The 21,517-nt window shown below is 36.4% G+C and overlaps 1 protein-coding gene across 1 annotated transcript in view; it reads left to right on the top strand.

The window, feature by feature from the left end:
* Nucleotides 1-21,517, top strand: part of ODAD2 (outer dynein arm docking complex subunit 2) — a 131,002-nt gene that overhangs the window by 55,612 nt on the left and 53,873 nt on the right. The gene's annotated exons all lie outside the window — the stretch shown is intronic.

Raw genomic sequence — 21,517 nt, 5'->3', positions numbered from 1 at the left:
GAAACCTTCGTACAATCAACAAAGTTTTTCTCTGTTTCCTAGGGAAGAATTCTCTCTCTCTCTCTCTCTCTCTCTCTAAGAGCCTAGGTAGTTCTAGTATAGTATCCTTCTTGTTTCTCAGTTCGATTCAGCAAACTTATTTTGAGCACCTAAGAAGTGCTGTGAATTGATGAGGGAGAAGACAAAGGGTTTTCAGCTGTGATCTTGGTCCTGAAACAAATTCTTGTCTAATTAGGAAGAAAAGATTTAAATGTAGTACAATTTAAGAACAATAGCAAGCAGTGCCTGGGTGGCTCAGTCAGTTAAGCATCTGATTTGATTTTGGCCCTGGTCATGGTCTCACGATTGTGAGATCGAGCCCCACATTGGACTCTGCACTGTCACAGTACAGAGTCTGCTTGGGATTCTCTCTCTCTCTCTCTCTCTCTCTCTCTCTGCCCCTCCTGTGCACTCTCTCTCTCAAAATAAATAAATAAACTTAAAAAAATTGGGTTGTTTGTCTAAAAAATAAAAAGAACAATGGCAAGATTATATAGAGATTATATATACAAATATATACTTAAACATAGAAATAATAACTTGTATATAAATTAAACATATATAAATATATTTATATGAGACATAAATATATTTAAGTGTGTGTGTGTGTGTGTGTATATATAAAGTCCAGAATGGGAAGAACCCATATAGGCCAAAGCTATTGTATAAGGGTTCTCCAGAGAACCAGAAGCAACAGGATGAGAAAGGTAGAGGGAGGAGACATATGGAGATATATTTAAGGAATTGGCTCATGTGATTGTGGTGTCTTGGCAAGTCCACATTCTGATGGGGGAGCCTAGAAAGCTGGAGACTCAGGAAGGAGCTGCAGTTTGAGGTCAAGGCAGTCTGCTGGCAGAATTCCACAGAGGAAGTCAGCCTTTTTCTATTAAGGCCTTCAACTGATTTGATGAAGCCCACTAACATTATGGAGAATAATCTGCTGTACTCAAAGTCTACCAATTTAAATATCATCCTCATCCAAAAAACACGTTCACAGAAATATGCAAAATAACATTTGACTAAATATCTGGGTATCCCTTAATCCAGTCGATTTATAAACATTAGCTATAACATGTCCCCTCTTTGTCAACTTGGTACCCATTCATGCATCTCCTTAAACCATGCTTAAGATCTGTAGAAAGATAATAACAAGGCCATATTCCTGCCTAATACTATACAACTATCCAGTGTACCACTGAAAATACACTAACCCTTTTCCCAGAAGAGGAAGCAGAGTTCTTGGATGATATTTACTCTTCTTGATATCCTGTTACTTAAATACTCTGATATAAAGCCAGCCATTCTTAAAAGCCATGATATAAAGTCATCATGTCTCATGTTACATGACAAGAGGATAAGAGAGAGAAGAAAACAAAGATACACACATATTTTTAACAAAATAATATTCATGACAATTATAATATTCATTCTGTAACTGGTCATGTGGTCATAGCTGGTATTTATAACTACCTTCTTTCATTCCTCATTCCATATTCCCTTTGCCCTCAGCAAGCACTTTAGCTGGATGTGGTTCTTTACCTGGTGGGGTAACCCAAACCTTCATTCCTGAGGGTCTGGGCCATTAGTAGTCCTGCCTGGATTGGGCTGTTGTAGTTTTCCATCGACCTTAATCACAGGGCATGGTAATACTTAAGACCTGCCCTAAGGGATCTCCTGTTTTCCAGATATAGTCTTCTTTACTTCCATTGTGGAATAGCAGTTCAATTTACCCTTGGTAATTGGGATCACCCCAGCCAACACAGTAACTCCCTTCGTTGCTTGTTGATTTAGAGGCATGGGGAGGCCAAAGTGGTCGGGTGGCAATTTTAACTTTGAATTCGGTGCCCATGAATCCTGGCTATGGAAACAATAACACCTCATTATTTGCAGCTTGATAGCTCTTTTGGCCTATCCTATAGACTCCCAGAGGTCTGAAAACCTTCCTTCATTTCATCCTATCTCTGTCCCCTTCAGTCTAAGTTGGCAGTTTCTTGAGATGGTTGATTGGATCCATGAGTCACACCTGTAATCTTGTTATACTATGATTCTCCTATATATCTCCTATATAATTTGATTTTGATTCACTCATTCATTCAACTCTTCAATATGTGTGACCAGGCACTCAGGGCTACTGTGTATGGATATACCCTGCACAACCCTAGGGAACACCATTCACATAGACATATACAGAGTACCATATATTGTGGGGCCATACATCCACTCTGCTGAAGTGTAGTTTGCTATTTCACCATTTGATTATTAGAGGAAGCTCATAACGTACGCCAGTAGTCTCTGGTAGTTCCTTCTTCCTTCTGCTCACTTTCCTGGCATTTGTGATTCATTTGTGTTCAGTCAGGTCCTCTTCCTTCACAGGAAGCCTGAAACTCGATAGCCTTGGAGCCCTGTTAATGTGATTCTGGTCTAACCACATGTCTGATATACAAGCACTAAAGCCATTATAACTCTTTTTGGATTTGGTTATTGGAGCCTTAGGCTCAGGTGTTTCAGACACCAAGGAACACTAGTTGTTACCCACGATACCTTCGAGAGAAGAACATCAGCCAGACTTAGAAGACACTTTTCTGATGTATTTATCTTTCTGAAAAGCACGAGGTGTTCATTAGCACCTGATAAATGTTTGTCAGAAATGGTTTTGTGTATTTCTTTTGACCTTTGGCTCTTGTTTACTTTTTGTCTGCTCATATCTGCCAACTACACCCACTGCCTCTGAATGTTTTTTGAATGTGTCCTCCTGCTCTCTGCCCTCAGTTGAGGTTCTGTCTTCTTTTACCTGGACCATTGAAGCAGGTCCTGTTTGGTCTCATCTCACATCTGTCCCCTTCCATACCTTCCTGCATGGCACTGAAATTTGGTTTCCTAAACTGTAGATCTGATAGAGTTGTTTCCTTGGCCTAAGGAACCGTCAGGGACTTCTCAGCCTTTAAAAACCAAACCTAGGGGCGCCTGGGTGGCGCAGTCGGTTAAGCGTCCGACTTCAGCCAGGTCACGATCTCGCGGTCCGTGAGTTCGAGCCCCGCGTCGGGCTCTGGGCTGATGGCTCAGAGCCTGGAGCCTGCTTCCGATTCTGTGTCTCCCTCTCTCTCTGCCCCTCCCCCGTTCATGCTCTGTCTCTCTCTGTCCCAAAAATAAATAAACGTTGAAAAAAAAAAATTTTAAAAAAAACAAACCTAAATTCCTTCACCTGGTATTTAAAGCATTTGCCTCCTGGCCCCTTCTACCTCCCAAGCTTCATCTTTTCCCTGCAGATGTTAGTTAGAGTTATATTGTTATTTGTTTATTCCTTATTCATTACACAAATATTAATCAAGTATCTTTTGTGGTAGGCACTGAAAGGATAGCATACCCAAAGCAAAGTTCCTGCTCTCTCGGAACTTACATTCTGTTGTGTATGTGGGACACAGACTCTAAACTCTTAAACAATTTCAGATGGTGCTAAATGCTATAAAGAAATTAGCACTATAGGGGTACCTGGGTGGCTCAGTCAGTTAAGCATCAAACTCTTGGTTTCGGCTCAGGTCATGATCTCGTGGTTTCATGGGATCGAGCCCTGCATTAGGCTCTTTGCTGGTAGTGCAGAGACTGCATGTTTTTCTCTGTCTCCCTCCTGTCCCTCCCCCATTGGCGCTGTCTCTGTCTCTCTCAAAATAAATAAACTTAAAAAAAAAAAACTGCACAATTGAAAGAGAGTGAGTGAAGGTGGTTACATTAGCAGCAGTGGAAAGAGGAAAGAGAAAGTGGAAGACAGGACAGTAGTCTCTGAGAGGATAATATTTGAACAAAGATCTGAGAGATAAGAGGACAGCCTGAGGGAAGAACACCAGACAAGGAGCAGCAAACACAAAAGCCCTGGGATGGGGTTGAGCTCAGCTTGAGAAGCTACCTTGAGGTTGTTGGGTTTTTTTTTTCTATATATGCTTTTCATATATATTTTATCACTGTGTGTCTTGTTAGTAGTATGTGTTTTCCCATATCACTGTGTGACTGTGTCATAAATCATCTTTTTGTCTCTTGATGATTACTAATTGATTTTTAATTGAGTTCTTTATTTTAATTTCAGTATAGTTAACATGCAGTGTTATATTAGTTTCAGGAGTACAATATAGTGATTCAACACTTCTATACATTACTCAGTGCTCATCACAACAAGTTCATTCCTTAATCTCCATCACCTATTTCACTCACACCCCCACCCACCTCCCCTTTGGTAACCATCAGTTTGTTCTCTATACTTAAGAGTCTGTAGGGGTGCCTGGGTGGCTCAGTTGGTTAGGCGACCGACTTCCGCTCAGGTCATGATCTCACAGTTCGTGAGCTCGAACCCCGCGTCAGGCTCTGTGCTGACAGCTCAGGGCCTGGAGCCTACTTCAGATTCTGTGTCTCCCCTCTCTCTACCCCTCCCCTGCTCACGCTCTGTGTCTGTCTCTTAATAATAAATAAACATTAAAAATTTTTTTAAAAAAGTCTGTTTCTTGGTTTGTCTCTTTCTTTTTTTCTTTTGTTCATTTGTTTTGTTTCTTAATTTCCATATATGAGTGAGATCATATGGTATTTTTCTCTGACTTATTTCACTTAGCATTATACTCTCATGTTGCAAATAGCAAGATATTATTCTTTTTATGGCTGAATAATATTCCATTGTGTATATATACTACTCCTTTATCCATTCATCAGTCGATGGACACTTGGGCTGCTTCCATAATTTGGCTATCGTAAATGATGCTACAGTAAACATAGGGATGCATATATCACTTTGAATTAGTGTTTTTGTATTTTTTGTGTAAATACCCAGTAGTGTAATTCCTGGGTCATAAGGTAGTTCTATTTTTGACTTTTTGAGGAAACTCCATCCTGTTTTCCACAGTGCTGCACCAGTTTGCATTCCTATCAACAATGCGATAGGGTTCCTTTTTCTCCACATCCTTGCCAACACCTATTGTTTCTTCTGTTTTTGATTTTAGCCATTCTGACAGGTGTGAGGTGATATCTCATTGTGGTTTTGATTTGCATTTCCCTGATGATGAGTGATGTTGAGTATCTTTTCCTGTGTCTGTTGGCCATCTGTATGGATTCTTTGGACAAATGTCTGTTCATGTCGTCTGCCTATTTTTAAATTTTGGGTTATTGGTGGGGGGGACTATTGAGTTCGATAAGTTCTTTATATATTTTTACTAATTACCCTTTATTGGATATATCATTTGCAAATATCTTCTCCCATCCAGTAGGTTGCCTTTTAGTCTTGTTGATTGTTTCCTTCTCTGTGCAGAAGATTTTTATTTTGATGAAGTCTCAATAGTTTATTTTTGCTTTTATATCCCTTGCCTCAGGATACTTATTTAGAAAGATGTTGCTATGGCCAATGTCAGAAATCACTGCCTGTGCTCTCTTTTTATGGTTTCGGGTCTCATACTTAGGTCTTTAATCCATTTTGAGTTTATTTTTGTGTAAGCAAGTGGTCCAGTTTAATTCTTTTGCATATTGCTGTCCAATTAACCCAACACTATTTGTTGAAGAGGCTGTCTTTTTCCCATTGCATATTCTTTCCTCCTTTGTCAATGGTTAATTGAACATATAACTGTGGGTTTGTTTCTGGGTTTTCTATTCTGTTCCAATGATGCATACAAATATATTGAATTTCATCTATATAGACTAGAATTCATTCTTGCAAAGCCCCTTCTTCTGTTCCAGATTTAATGACTTCCACATAAGTCATCATCAGGTTATTTAGTTGACACCTAAAAATTACTTCTAAATATCATCATTATTTTCACAGTGCACCTTCAAACCCATTTTAATATAACTCTGTTAGATAAATTGTTATATTTACTGATTTTTCAGTTGAACCCATTCAGGAAAAAGCCAGAGAAAACACTTTTCTTGTTCTGAATTTTAATGTAGGTTTTGAAACAACAAAATGTAATGAGAGAAGAACAACAACTCAGTGACAAACAACAGGCCTTAAAGACCTTTTGACTGAGTTGGGGAGACAGACAAGCAATTTTAAAATGTCAGAGTAGATGATGAAATGGCAGTAAGTAAAAATTTATTTGTAAATACACAGACTAATTTGAATAATTTTATGAAAGGCTTAACTTCTGGTTAATAATCTGAAAACCACAAAAAAAAGAACAAAAGTAGGAAAGAAAGCACATTCTCCCAAACAAGGATATGTCCACAATTCCAAATCTTAAATGTGAAACACACCTGTAAAATGTAGGTAAATTATTAACCTGTGTGTAATATGCTGACAGCTAACACATGCTGCTTCATATCTTTAGATTTCCCCTCAAATAAGTGTCATGGTCATGAAATGCATGGCCAATCTTTTTTTTTTCCCCCATAGCAGAGATTAGGGGAATGAATCGGCCTTGGAAGAAGTGAGGAATTTCCCATCAGAGACCTAGTTTTGCATTGTAAAACAGCAGAAGTGGAGCCTAAGGAAAAGTCATAAGGACATGTCGTTTTATATTGTCTATGATAGTCTTCTAGCCTAAGGAGATTGCTAGAGACCCTTTAGGGTAAAAAGGATACTAGAGATGATGATTTCGGGATTGCAACACAATGAAGCTATAAATTTTTAGAGATTTGGAGTAAGCTAGATTGACTGAATGCTCAGAACTGAATGGAAGAGTTGTGTTCACAAGGCAAAGAGAACTGCAGATTTTTGTAGGATTGTGTTTGAGGTAATTCTATCATTAAAGGAAACAGATTCTGACAAGTAATTTCCCCACAATCACAAGGCTATTATATACTCCCTGTTAGTAAAAGAGCCAAAAGAAATCACATAAAATTTTACTAAAAGACTGTATCAGACAACTTAAATAATTGTGACAAGCAAGTAGTCAGAGCTCAGAAGAGAAATAGAAAAATTATTGAACTTAAAGCCTGAATGAATGCAAAAGAAGTATAATAAACAACTGAAAACACAGGCATGCGATGTATAGGACATACAAAATGAAATGAAGAAGAATATACTAAAATTACAGTAGGGAAATTGACAAATATGGAACCCAAGGAGATCCAACATAAACATAATGGGTATTCTGTAAGAAGAGGTTGGAACCAGTGGAATGTGATCGATCTTAATTAAAGATACAACAGGGATGCCTGGGTGGCTCAGTTGGTTAAGCGTCTGACTTCGGCTCAGGTCACAATCTCATAGTTTGTAGGTTTGAGCCCCACATCAGCTCTGTGCTGACAGCTCAGAGCCTGGAGCCTGCTTTGGATTCTGTGTCTCCCTCTCTCTGCGCACCTCCACCGCCCCCCACTTGTGCTCTGTTTCTCTGTCAAAAAATAAACATTAAAAAAAAGATACAATAGAAGAAAAATTTTTGTGTGAATCTGTAGGTCAAACAACCCAAAAAAACCCTGGTAATATTGATACAGAGTGGCCAACAGTAATGAATTCTGATAAATCTACTTGCATTTCAAAAGTAAAGGAAGAAATATCTAGGCAAAAGAACAAACCATGAGGACAGAGTGTCTTCACACTTCTCCATAGCTTTGGTTAAGGTCAAAAGACATTGATTGAAGGATCAAATCTCTCTCAGATTAACATTCTGAAGGAGAAAAAATATTGCCTAAGAATTTTGCATCCAGCCAAGTTGTTCTTCAAGTATGAAGGTAGAAGCACATTCTCAATCACACAAGGAATTAGTGACTACAGTACTAGCTCTTCTTGAAAAAACTGTCAATTATAAAAAGTCAATCAAGAAATTACTCAAAGTATTTGAAAACAAAAATATGGCTAAAAGGTATTAGTGGAAACCAAAGAAAATAATGGAGGAGTTATCATTAGGGGAATGATCTACATTTTATAAATACTGATGATGTAATAATACAACTGACAAAAAATAAAAACTAAGTGCAAGGGGGGTGAGTTAGTGTGCAAATTTGATCATCTCTCACATAAATGAATCAGTAGATACTATGTACAACATTCTTTTACCTATTTGTTTATCATCTATCCATCCATTTATCTATCTCTCTTACATATCCATCCATCCTGTTATCCAACTTAAGTCATAAAGAAATGTTCAGAATCACTTATATTAATTATCAATGATTGTTATTTCTGAATGGTAGGATTTGGGATCATTTATTTTCTTCTTTGTATTTTTCTATACATGTATATGATGAATATGTATCATCTTTACAAAACCAAAGTTCTTGTTGAATGCCTTGCATAATCCTCTTTTATTCTGTATAGAATAATGACTAAGAGCATAGATTCTGGAACCATTGCCTGGGATGCCAGTCTCACCATTTACCAGCTAAGTTTCCTTTGACAAATTATTGACTACTTGGTGCCTTGGTTACCACATATATAAAATGGGAATATTAAGTGTACCTGTCTCATTGGGTTGTTGTGACTATTATGTGAACTAATATGTGAAAAGTGCTTGATACATAATAAGTGCTGGGTAAATGCCAGCTTGTATTGTTCATGTAGCAGTAGCTTCAATTAATAACAATTTTAAAATGATAATACATAAATAGAAAATTAAAGTCAGACTGTCTGGTGTTTGCACTCATCTGTAGATGAGTTCCTTGTTTTCTGTGTTTCTCTTGCATCAAATTAATCGTGTTATTTAACTTGTTATAAAATTTTGAACAAGTGACCCCTACATGGTGACTAACTCAGTTTAAACTCTCAGCTGCAACTAAGGAGCTTGGAGGGTGTGGCATTGACATGTAAAGAGGCAATTATAATTCAGGTCTTTGCATCATGTTAATAAGCTTGTTTTTTGTTTTAAAGTTGACTGAAGATTACTGAAGGGTTTTAAGTATAACTTGAGATAGAGGAACATGTTAAGGGATCATTGTAGGCCAGAGGTGAAGGTGGCTTAAACTAAGCCAGTGGAATATAATATAATAAAGAATAAAGAAATGAACAGATTAAAGAGAGATATAAAAGGAAAGAATGGATAAACCAGGTGAACGATTGAACATGAGTTCTAAAGAAGAAGGAGGAGTGGTGGATGATATTTAGGTTTCTTTTCTTTTGTTTAATTGAATAAATTTGAGGTGCACATTGTGTAAGAGTATGATATATGTACAGCATGTTACTTTGATATATGCATATTTAGATTTCCGACTTTGGCAACTAGATCAATAATGGTACCACTTACTGATATAGGGAATATAGGTGCAGGACTAAGTGAAGGAAGACTGAACTTCACTTGGGGAGATACAAGGTCAATTTGTTCATCATTTTAGTGCCTAACACAGTCCTAAGCTTAGGGTAGGCACCCAACAAACATTTACTGTATAATGAATGGATGGTGAATTCAGCTATGGTTGGGTGGGCACTGAGGTTCCCATGATACACATCCAAGTGTGATGGCAACCAGTCTATTGGATATTTGTGTCTAAAGCTCAGCATAGAGATACAGGTCAGAAATAGTGTTGTGAGTATTTGGTAACTGAAGTCATGGCTATATGTGAGAGATTGTGAGGAAGGGAAAGTAAAGTGAACAGAATCCTACTGAACCCAGTCTTTTAGGGAGAATGCACGTACCCAAGAAGTAGCTATAAGGAAGCTGAGAAGGATCAGCCAGAGAGTCGGGAGGAAAATTAAACAAGTTATTGAAAAAGAGAGGGAAGAGAGCGTTTAAAAGAAAGTGTTCAAAATTGTCAAATTCCATGAGAAGGCCTCATAAGATAAAGATAAAACTGTCCTGTCTTGGGCAACAAGGAGGTTGATGAATCCTTTTGTATTTGTAAATACAGTTTTCCCACAAATGTTTTTATAAATGCACTAAAGCAGTCTCAGAAAACAGTGTTTTGAGTTTGGTAGGAATCCAAACAGCATTACTCTTGGCATCATATTTCAGACATGGCTGTTATTGGTAGATTTGTAGGATTTATTGCATCTTTGAGCTTTCAGTTAAATGGCAAGGAAATGACAAACAAATAAATACCTCTCCCCTGTGTAAGTCTTATATAATTCATAGGTTAGGAACTTATTTTAATGACTAGCGGTTTTATGTTTCAGCGATTTGTCTGTGGCTGGGGCTAAGACTTAGGTCACATATCAGGATAAATATATATACTCATAGCACAGTTTTATTAACTTTGTGCAATAGAATGCCTAAACAATTCTCTTCCTTTCTATATATTTTTAATAAGAATAAGAAACACTGTAATAGTAATAGTTTGACTACTGAATCAAAAGTAATTTTTAAGAAACCAATGATTTCACAAAGCTCTATTGACTTTTTTCCACACTTCAGTTACTGCTTTTAGAAACTCAGTATAAATTATTTCATATTAATTATGCCCTCCCCTAGGATCTAAAATGGAAACAGGTATTCTCACATACCAAGTTCATGAAAAAGTAGATTTACTTGTGCTGAATTTTATTCTTTTATTGACTTTGAATATCTATTTAAAATATATAGAATTCATCTGGAGGTAAGCTGGCCTTACCAGATATATGAAATCCCACCAAAATTGCAAAAATCATTTGTGTTTTGGGGAGTGTAGCTTTCTATTAAAATACTATAAAATTCCAAACAACTAAAAAATATTGAAGCTAAAAATTTTAAGAAATATCTATGATTTATTTTCTACATGTCAAGATTTTTACTTTTTTTAAAAATTCTTTTTAGCTTTTATTTTGCAATAGCATTAGACTTATAGAAAAGTTGCACAATTGGAGAGGAGAGACTACAGAGAGTTCCCATATACCCTGCATCCAGCTTCCCTTAACACTCTCCATAATCATAGTGAAATTATAGGAATTTTTATTTGTTGAATTCTAGTTTTTTGACTTAGAAGAGTCAAGTTTCCTTCATTGGATTTTGTACATTTTTGTTCAGTTCATTCCTAAGTATTTCCTCTCCCTTGTTGATGGGGTGCATGTGTTTTTTCCTGCCATTATGTCCCTCCATTTATTGTCTCTATGACAATATGTCTCTTTGTTTAAATAATAAAAGTAGTTTGTGTGTAAATTTTCCTTTTACATGCTTTAAATATCCCTTGTATAGTTGATATGTAGTGATTTCATTGTCCTCATTTTTTAGAAATTCTTTTATTTCAGTTTGTGTTTTCCTTTTAGCCCTAGGAATTGTTTAATAAATATTTTTTGTAATTCCACAAGGAAGAACCTTCTGATTTTTTCTTGTTAGCTATTTCTTGTTATAAAGATATCCCCCACTTTTTGGAAGTTAACATTATGCCACTTCACTTTTATGAAAGACCTACATTAGTACCTGTTTTCACTAACTGAAAGAAATCCAAAGAGTTTTCTGCTTTTATGAGAAAAGGCAAAAAGCAAAAATAGCATGCAACATTTGTTTCGCAGTGAGCCATTACAGAGGCAGTGTGCACACCACACAATGAGAGTGGCAGCCTCAAGCTTCTTCCCCAGGAACTACAGTCTGCATCTCGGCATCAAACCGCCATAGTTTTTTTAACTGTATCTGCAAGCATCTGTGCCTTATCTCAATTAATTTTGTGCATCTGTTAGTAAGATGTGTCATAAGGTATCAGAAAAGCCTAAGAGAGGTTATTTTTGGAGTCTGGGAATGCTCAAAGACTTTTTCATATAAATTAATGGTAATTCTTTGCTTTATGCCCTGTTGGCTAATGAAAAGTTTCATGGGAGCACTCTAATTTTAGATAAACTTATACTGTGTTTTGGTCAGAGTGTGTTGATTTTTTAATTTCTACTTTTTTTTTTTTTTTTTTTTTTTTTTTTGGGACAGAGAGAGACAGAGCATGAACGGGGGAGGGGCAGAGAGAGAGAGGGAGACACAGAATCGGAAACAGGCTCCAGGCTCTGAGCCATCAGCCCAGAGCCTGACGCGGGGCTCGAACTCACGGACCGCGAGATCGTGACCTGGCTGAAGTCGGACGCTTAACCGACTGCGCCACCCAGGCGCCCCTAATTTCTACTTTTTATGGAAGTTACTGATTTTTTCCTCATGAGCTAATACAAGGTAGATTTTTACAAAGCACTTAGAGCTACTTGGAATGAAAATATATTCCCTATCAATGACGAGTGTAGAGTTTGATCTGCTTTATTATGTCTCTTAGCTCTTCTATCTCTACTTATTTTTTATGCACTTGATCTGTCTTGTACTGAAAATCGTATATAAAAATCTTTCCATTAGTGGGCTTCTATTTCTTTGTACATCTCATAAGTTTTTACTTCTTATAGGCAGGTGCTATATTATTTGGTACATGAATGTTTTTAATAGTTGTGAATTTGGGCTTTTAATATTCTAAGAACTATGTTATGTTTATTGAGTTTGGGCTTGATTTCTACTTTGTCTGGTATCAGGAACTTTCTTGCTTTCTTATTGTTTGAGTTTTCCTGGAATATCTTGGTCTACCCTTTATTTTTAGTCTTTCTTGAATCATTTTTTTAGGTATTCCCGTTTAAATAGTATATATAGATGGATCTTGCTGTGTAAACCAAATTAAGAATACTTTTTCTTTTAATGAGTTAGTGCAGTCACTTATTGATAATGCTTAATATTTTTGGTCTCAACAATGTTATAATGTTTTATAATCATTCATATTTTGTTATATTTGCTACTTTTCTATAAGATTTATGGTCTTTGCTCTTTAATTTTTATTATTATTTAGAAAGCTTTGCATTTTTGTTTTATTCTAGTTGTTTGTCTTTGTACCTGTAAAATTTTTTAATTCTTTTTTTTCTTTTATGTAGATATTTGCTGTTTAGTTTCTCAGTTTTTACTGGTAATCTTTTTTTTTTAAAGTAAGCTTCATGCCCAATGTGGAGTCCATTGCAGGGTTTGAACTCATGACCCTGAGATCAAGACCTGAGCTGAGATCATGAGTCAGAGGCATAACCCAACTGAGCCACCCAAGTGCCCCTTTACTGGTTATCTTTTAACTCTTGCCTATTGTCTATATATTAGTCAATGGGCATATTCTGTTTTTCTCTTTCCTTCTTTCCTCCCTTTTTAAGTGCATTTTAAGTGCCTTTGTCATAACATATAAGATTTGAACATTATTATTCCACCCTTGACCCTGTCCCCCTTGTTTAATCATACATGTGTCTCCACACACACACGTATGCACATGCACACATATATGTATATACACACGCACACCCATTGGTTTTTTGTTCTAGTTTAGTCATTTTATTTTAGTTTTTTCTATTATTTAAATTTTATTATTTTTTAATTTACATCCAAATTCGTTAGCATATAGCACAACAATGATTTCAGGAGTAGATTCCTTAATGCCCCTTACCCATTTAGCCCATCCCCCCTCCCATAACCCGTCCAGTAACCCTCTGTTTGTTCTCCATATTTAAGAGTCTCTTATGTTTTGTCCTCCCTCCCTGTTTTTGTATCATTTTTGTTTCCCTTCCCTTATGTTCATCTGTTTTGTCTCTTAAAGTCCTCATATGAGTGAAGTTATATGATATTTATCTTTCTCTGACTAATTTCACTTAGCATAATACCCTCCAGTTCCATCCACATAGTTGCAAATGGCAAGATTTCATTCTTTTTGATTGCCAAGTAATACTCCATTATATACATATATATATATATATATATATATATATATATGTATACCACATCTTCTTTATCCATTCACCCATCGATGGACATGATGGGTACTCTTTCCATACTTTGGCTATTATTGATAGTGCTGCTATAAACATTGAAGTGCATATTTCCCTTCGAAACAGCACACCTGTATTCCTTGAATACATACCTAGTAGTGCAATTGCTAGGTCATAGGGTAGTTCTATTTTTAATTTTTTGAAGAACCTCCATACTATTTTCCAGAGTGGCTGCACCAGTTTGCATTCCAATTTGCAACAATGCAAAAGAGATCCTCTTTCTCCGCATCCTCGCCAACATCTGTTGTTGCCCGATTTGTTAATGTTAGCCATTCTGACAGGTGTCAGGTGGTATCTCATTGTGGTTTTGATTTGTATTTCCCTGATGATGATGATGTTGAGCATTTTTTCATGTGTTGGTTGGCCATCTGGATGTCTTCTTTGGACACGTGTCTATTCATGTCTTTTGCCCATTCCTTCACTGGATTATTTGTTTTTTGGCTGATAAGTTTGATAAGTTCTTTATAGATTTTGGATACTAACCCTTTATGTGACATTTGCAAATACCTTCTTCCATTCTGTCGGTGGCCTTTTAGTTTTCCTGATCGTTTCCTTTGCTGTGCAGAAGCTTTTTATTTTGATGATGTCCCAGTAGTTCATTTTTGCTTTTGTTTCCCTTGCCTCTGGAAATGTGTTGAGTAAGAAGTTGCTGCGGCCAAGATAAAAGAGATTTTTGCCTGCTTTCTCCTCGAGGATTTTGATGGCTTCCTGTCTTACATTGAGGTCTTTCATCCATTTTGAGTTTATTTTTGTGCATGGTGTAAGAAAGTGGTCCACGTTCATTCTTCTGCATATCGCTGTCCAGTTTTCTCAGCACCACTTGCTGAAGAGACTGTCTTTATTCCATTGGATATTCTTTCCTGCTTTGTCAAAGATGAGTTGCCCATACGTTTGTGGGTCCATTTCTGGGTTCTCTATTCTGTTCCAATGATCTGAGTGGCTGTTCTTGTGCCAGTACCATACTGTCTTGATGATTACAGCTTTGAAGTATAGCTTGAAGTCCAGGATTGTGATGCCTCCTGCTTTGGCTTTCTTTTTCAAGACTGCTTTGGCTATTCAGAGTCTTTTCAGATTCCATATAGATTTTAGGATTGTTTGTTCTAGCTCTGTGAAGAATGCTGGTGTTATTTTGATAGGGATTGCATTGAATATGTAGATTGCTTTGGGTAGTATCGACATTTTAACAATATTTGTTCTTCCTATCCAGGAGCACGGAATCTTTTTCCATTTTTTTCCAATATCTTTCATAAGCTTTCTATAGTTTTCAGTGTATAGATTTTTCACCTCTTTGGTTAGATTTATTCCTAGGTATTTTATGGGTTTTGGCGCAATTGTAAATGGGATCAATTCCTTGATTTCTCTTTCTGTTGCTTCATTGTTGGTGAATAGGAATGCAACCGATTTCTGTGCATTGATTTTACATCATGCAACTTTGCTGAATTCATGAATCAGTTCTAGCAGTTTTTTCGTTGAATCTTTTGGGTTTCCATGTATCATGTCATCTGCAAAGAGTGAAAGTTTGGCCTCCTCCTGGCCGATTTGGATGCTTTTTATTTCTTTGTGTTGTCTGATTGCAGAGGCTAAGACTTCCAATACTATGTTGAATAACAGTGGTGAGAGTGGACATCCCTGTCTTGTTCCTGACCTTAGGGGGAAAGCTCTCAGTTTTTCCCCATTGAGGATGATATGAGCATTGGGTCATTCATATATGGCTTTTATGATCTCGAGGTATGCTTCTTCTCTCCCTTCTTGAGGGTGTTTATCAAGAAAGGATGCTGTATTTTGTCAAATACTTTGCATCTATTGAGAGGATCATATGGTTCTTGTCCTTTCTTTTATTGATGTAATGAATCAGTTAATTCTTTTGTGGATATCAAACCAGCCCTGCATCCCAGGTACAAATCCCACTTGGTCGTGGTGAATAATTTTTTAATGTATTGTTGGATCTGGTTGGCTAATAACTTGTTGAGGATTTTTGCATCCATATTCCTCAGGGAAATTGGTCTATAGTTCCCCATTTTAGTGGGGTCTCTGTCTGGTTTTAGAATCAAGGTAAGGCTGGCTTCAGGGAAAGAGTTTGGAAGTTTTTTTTTCCATTTCTATGTTTTGGAACAGCTTCAAGAGAATAGGTGTTAACTCTTCCTTAAATGTTTGGAAGAATTCCCCTGGAAAGCCATCTGGCCCTGGACTCTTGTTTTTGGGGAAATTTTTGATTACTAATTCAATTTCCTTACTGGTTATGGGTCTGTTCAAATTTTCTATTTCTTCCTGTTTCAGTGTTGGTAGTGTATATGTTTCTAGGAATTTTTGTCCATTTCTTCCAGATTGCCCATTTTATTGGCATATAATTGCTCATAATAATCTCTTATTATTGTTTTTATTTCTGCTGTGTTGGTTGTGGTCTCTCCTCTTTCATTCTTGATTTTATTTATTTGGGTCCTTTCCTTTTTCTTTTTGATCAAGCTGGCTAGTGGTTTATCAATTTTGTTAATTCTTTCAAAGCACCAGCTTCTGGTTTCATTGATCTGTTCTACTGTTTTTTTGGTTTCGATAGCATTAATTTCTGCTCTAATCTTTATTATTTCCTGTCTTCTGCTGGTTTTGGGTTTTATTTACTGTTCTTTTTCCAGCTCGTTAAGGCTTAAGGTTAGGTTGTGTATCTGAGATCTTTCTTCCTTCTTTAGGAAGGCCTGGATTGCTATATACTTTCCTCTTATGACCGCCTTTGCTGTGTCCCAGAGGTTTTGGGTTGTGGTGTTATCATTTTCATTGGCTTCCGTATACCTTTTAATTTCCTCTTTAACTTCTTGGTTAGCCCATTCATTCTTTAGTAGGATGTTCTTCAGTCTCCAAGTATTTGTTACCTTTCCAAATTTTTTCTTGTGGTTGATTCCGAGTTTCATAGCATTGTGGTCTGAAAATATGCATGGTATGATCTCGATCTTTTTGTACTTGCTGAGGGCTGATTTGTGTCCCAGTATGTGGTCTATTCTGGAGAATGTTCCATGTGCACTGGAGAAGAATGTATATTCTGCTCCTTTAGGGTGAAATGTTCTGAATATATCTGTTAAGTCCATCTGTTCAAGTGTGTCATTCAAAGCCATTGTTTACGTGTTGATTTTTTGATTAGATGATCTGTCTATTGCAGTGAGTGGGGTGTTGAAGTCTCCTATTATGGTATTACTATCGATGAGTATCTTTATGTTTGTGATTAATTGATTTATATATTTGGGTTCTACCACATTTGGCGCATAAATGTTTACAATTGTTAGGTCTTCTTGATGGATAGACCCCTTAATTATGATATAATGCCCTTCTTCATCTCTTGATACATGGGATGGAGAACCATCTATTATGCTAATGATCAACAAAAGAAAGCCAGAGTAGCCATACTTATATCAGACAATCTAGACTTTAAAATAAAGACTGTATCTAGTTTAGTCATATTTTAATTTTTTGGAACTCATACTCTAGTAGAATCTTCAAAAAGGACTTATGGGTACAGAATTCCCTAATTTCTTAAATGTTTAAAGTGTCTTTACTTTTATCCTGCTTTAGAAGTATAATTGACAGTTTTTAAAATTGTGTATATTTAAGGGGGACAACATGGTGTTTGCATATAATATACCTTGTGTAATAATTACCACTATCAAGCTAGTGTATTACCACACACAATTACTAGTTTTTTGGTTGTGTGGTGAGAACACAAGATACACTCTCTTAGCAAATTTCAAGTATAGATTATTATTAATATAGTTACCATGCTGTACAGTAGATCTCCAGGACTATTCACTTTATAATTGAAATATTGTACATTTTATCAATATCACCCTATTTTCTCCATGCAGCCCCTGGCAACTACCATTCTACTATGTTTCTCTAAGTTCAACTTTTTTAAAAAAAATATTTATTTTGAGAGAGCATAAGTGGGGAGGGGCAGAGAGAGAGGGAGAGAGTGAATCCCAAGCATGTTCTGCACTGTCAGCACAAAGCCCCACGTGGCGCTTGAATTCACAAGAACAGTGAGATCATGACCAGAACCAAAACCAAGAGTTGGACGCTTAACCCACTGAGCCACCCAGGTACCCCTCAACTTTTTAAAAGGTTTTTTATTTTAATTCCAATGTAGTTACAGATATTAGTTTCAGGTATACAGTATAGTGATTCAACAATTCTATGCATTACTGAGTGCTCATCTCAACAAGTGAACTCCTTAATCCCCATCACCTGTTTCATACCCCCCATCCACCTCCCTTCTGATAATCGTCTGTTTATCCTCTATAGTTAATAGTCCATGTCTTGGTTTTTCTGTCTCTTTTTTTTTCCTTTGTTCACTTTTTTTCTAAATTCTACATATGAATGAAATCATATGGTATTTGTCTTTCTCCATCTGACTTATTTCACTTAGCATTATACTCTCTAGTTCCATTCATGTTGTTGCAGATGGCAAGATTTCATTCTTTTTATGGCTGTATAATATTCCATTGTACATATATGCCACATCTTCTTTATCCATTCATCTATTGATGGACATCTAAGTTCATCTTTTTTAGATTCCACATATAAGTGATATCATGCAATATCTGTCTATGTCAGGCTTATTTCACTTAGCATAATGTCTTCCAAATTCATCCACATCATCACAAATACCAGCATTTCTTTCTGTTTAAGGCCAAATAATATTCCAGTGTGTGTGTGTGTGTGTGTGTGTGTGTGTGTGTGTGTATGTGTGTGTGCGCGCACATATATATATATATATATATATATATATATATATATACACACACACACACACTCACAATTTCCTTCCATTCATCTGTCAATGGACACTAAGGTTGTTTCCATATCTTGGCTATTGTGAATACTGCAATGCACAGCAGAGTGCAGGTATCTCTTTGAGATACTGAATTCATTTCCTTTGCATATATACCCAGAAGTGGGATTGCTGGATCATATGCTGGTTCTATTTTTCATTTTTTGAGGAATATTTATTGTGTTTTCCATAATTACTGTACCAATTTACATTCCTAACAACATTGTGCAAGGGTTCCCTTTTCTCCACATCCTCGCCAGCATTTTTTATCTATTGTCTTTTGGGGACTAACCATTCTATAAGGAGTGAGGCAATAGTTTATTGTGGCTTTGATTTGCATTTCCCTGATAGTAATGTTGAGCATGTTTTCATATACCTGTTGTCCATTTGTAGGTCTTTGAAGAAATGTCCATTCAGTTCCTTTGCCCTTTTTTAAAAAAAATTTTTTTTAACGTTTATTTATTTTTGAGACAGAGACAGAGCATGAACGGGGGAGGGTCAGAGAGAGAGGGAGACATAGAATCTGAAACAGGCTCCAGGCTCTGAGCGGTCAGCACAGAGCACGACACAGGGCTCGAACTCACGGACTGCAAGATCATGACCTGAGCCGAAGTCGGACGCTTAACCGACTGAGGCACCCAGGCGCCCCTCCTTTGCCCTTCTTTAAAAATTATTTTTAATGTTTGTTTATTTTTAAGAGAAAGAGAGAGAGAGAGAAAATATCTATAGCAGGATCCAGGCTCTGAGCTGTCAGCACAGAGCCCGATATTGGGCTCGAATCCAAGAGCAGTGAGATCATGACCTGAGCCAAAGTCAGACACTTAACCAACTGAGCTACCCAGGCACCCATACTTTGCCCATTTTCAATCAAGTTGTTTGTTGTTGGTTGTTATTGGGGGGGGGGCTACTGAGTTATATGAACTCCTTATATATTTTGAATTTTAACTCCTTATCAGATTTAGGGTTTGCAAATATTTTCTCCTATTCCATACATTGTCTCTTCATTTAATTGTTTCCTTTGCTGTGTAGAAGCACATGTAGATATCCAGTGAAGTTATTTTCCTATAAATACTCAGAGAACAGACTTGCTAGCTATAAAATCTTTGCTCTCACTCTTTTCATGGAAGTAGTAATAAATGCCCCATTTATAAATGCCCAAGACTTGATTTTTTGAAGTCTTATGCTAGTCTAATTCTTTTGTCTTTGTAAGTTACATGATCTTTTTTTCTGAACACCTTAAGGGTTTTTTTTTTTGTTTTTTTGTTTTTGTTTTTTGTTTTTGTTTTTGGTCTTTATAATCTAACATCTTTTATTAGGTTTATATCAGAGTTGATTGCTAACTGTTTGGTTAAACTGAAATATAGTTATAACAGGAAAAATAGGATAGATGATTTTCCTTCCTTTTGAAAAAAGTCAAATTTCAGATATATGAATTGTTAGGAACCCTAGCAAACTCCAGTAGTAACAGTAAGGGCTATTTTGGGGATTTATTATGAACTCCTGGGTCTTCATGATTTACTTCAGTCTTTACTGTTCTTTTATATACAATGCCTGGTGTCGGGCACCTGGGTGGCTCAGTCAGTTAAGCATCAAACTTTGGCTCAGGTCATGATCTCACAGTTTGTGAATTTGAGCCTTGCGTTGGGCTCTGTGCTGACAGCTCAGAGCCTGGAGCCTGCTTTGGATTCTGTGTCTCCCTCTGTCTCTGCCTCTCCCCCACTCAGGCTCTGTCTCTCTCTCAAAAATAAATGAACATTAAAAAAAATTAAATGCCTGGCATACATGAGCCAAAACATGTTAAAATCCTAATGTCCTAAGTTTTTCATTACTTCAAAATAACCTTAAAATCTAAAGATCAGCTTTCAAATATAAATGCCTGCCTATGAAAGAGTTAAATTTCATGTTCTTCAGAAGATAATCAAGAAAAAAGTGTTTCTGTTAATATTCTATAAATGCCCAGGATTTTCAGAAATTTTACATAACAATCTACCTAAATAGTGTACTAATTTCCTACAATTTGTCCTATAAAATATTTTCCTTCCACACATTGTAAAATAAACATTTGCTGAACTGATTGTTACATGGTACAGTGTTATGTGATCATGTAATGAAAGACTCTTTTATAAAACATGTACACAAGGATAGAATTAAAACTTACCATGGAATCTGTAACTCTAAATTTCCTGTCTTCTGTGGTTTAAACATAATTATGTTGCATTTACATAGTTTTTTCTTTATTTTCACATTGGGTTTATTTGTCCTTTTTAAAAGAGGGGGAAAAAAGTAAAGCTATGCTTGTTTGTATGCAGAAGAGATTTAATCTCTTTGTGGCTGCCCAAATATTTCTTTTACCACAGGACCAGTGTTTGTGACCTTTTAGGGTTTCTGCAAGACATGAAATAGACGATGTTTTATATATTTGTATCAGTAAGAATATTTGTCCTTCCTTTCACATTTTTTCTGTTGTTTCTCACCTGCCTACTTTTAAAAGCATATGGATTTACTTGAGATACCAAAATGACAAATGCAAAGTAACAATGTGAATCAGTTAATCTCTGAATCTTCATTTTCTCATTTTAAAACAAGCTCTGGGGACTTTTAATTTGAAGATGATGCAGATCTTAGTTATCCACGTTATGTATTTCATCCAGCCAGTTGTGATGTGTGCTTAGCTTAATAGCTGAATTAAATGAGTTGTTCAGTACCATTTCCTGTGGGAGAGAGAGAATATGTATGTGTATGGAAATTAAAATGCATTTTTACACATTTATTTCATGAGATATAATGTGTGTAAAGGAAAGTACATGAGGTAAAGGTACATATTAGTAAATTATTGAATAGGGAAGACTCCTATACTGCAACACAAGCCAAGAAGTACATTATTGTCATGACCCTAAAAAGTCCCTGACTGTTCCTCCTTACCATATGGTACCCACTGCAACCTGTTTTCACTCTGGAGAGTGCCCTTCTCTTGCCTTTTTTTTTTTAAGTTTATTTATTTTGAGGTGGGGGGCAGAGAGAAGAGAGAGAGAAATCCC

Source organism: Lynx rufus, unplaced genomic scaffold, assembly GCF_022079265.1.
Source record: "Lynx rufus isolate CCGP_SWC_20201006 ecotype Redwood Valley unplaced genomic scaffold, mLynRuf1.p SCAF_7, whole genome shotgun sequence".
NCBI classification, from domain to species: domain Eukaryota; kingdom Metazoa; phylum Chordata; class Mammalia; order Carnivora; family Felidae; genus Lynx; species Lynx rufus.
The sequence above is the reverse complement of the archived record's forward strand: the minus strand, read 5'-3'. Positions and strand labels throughout refer to the sequence as shown.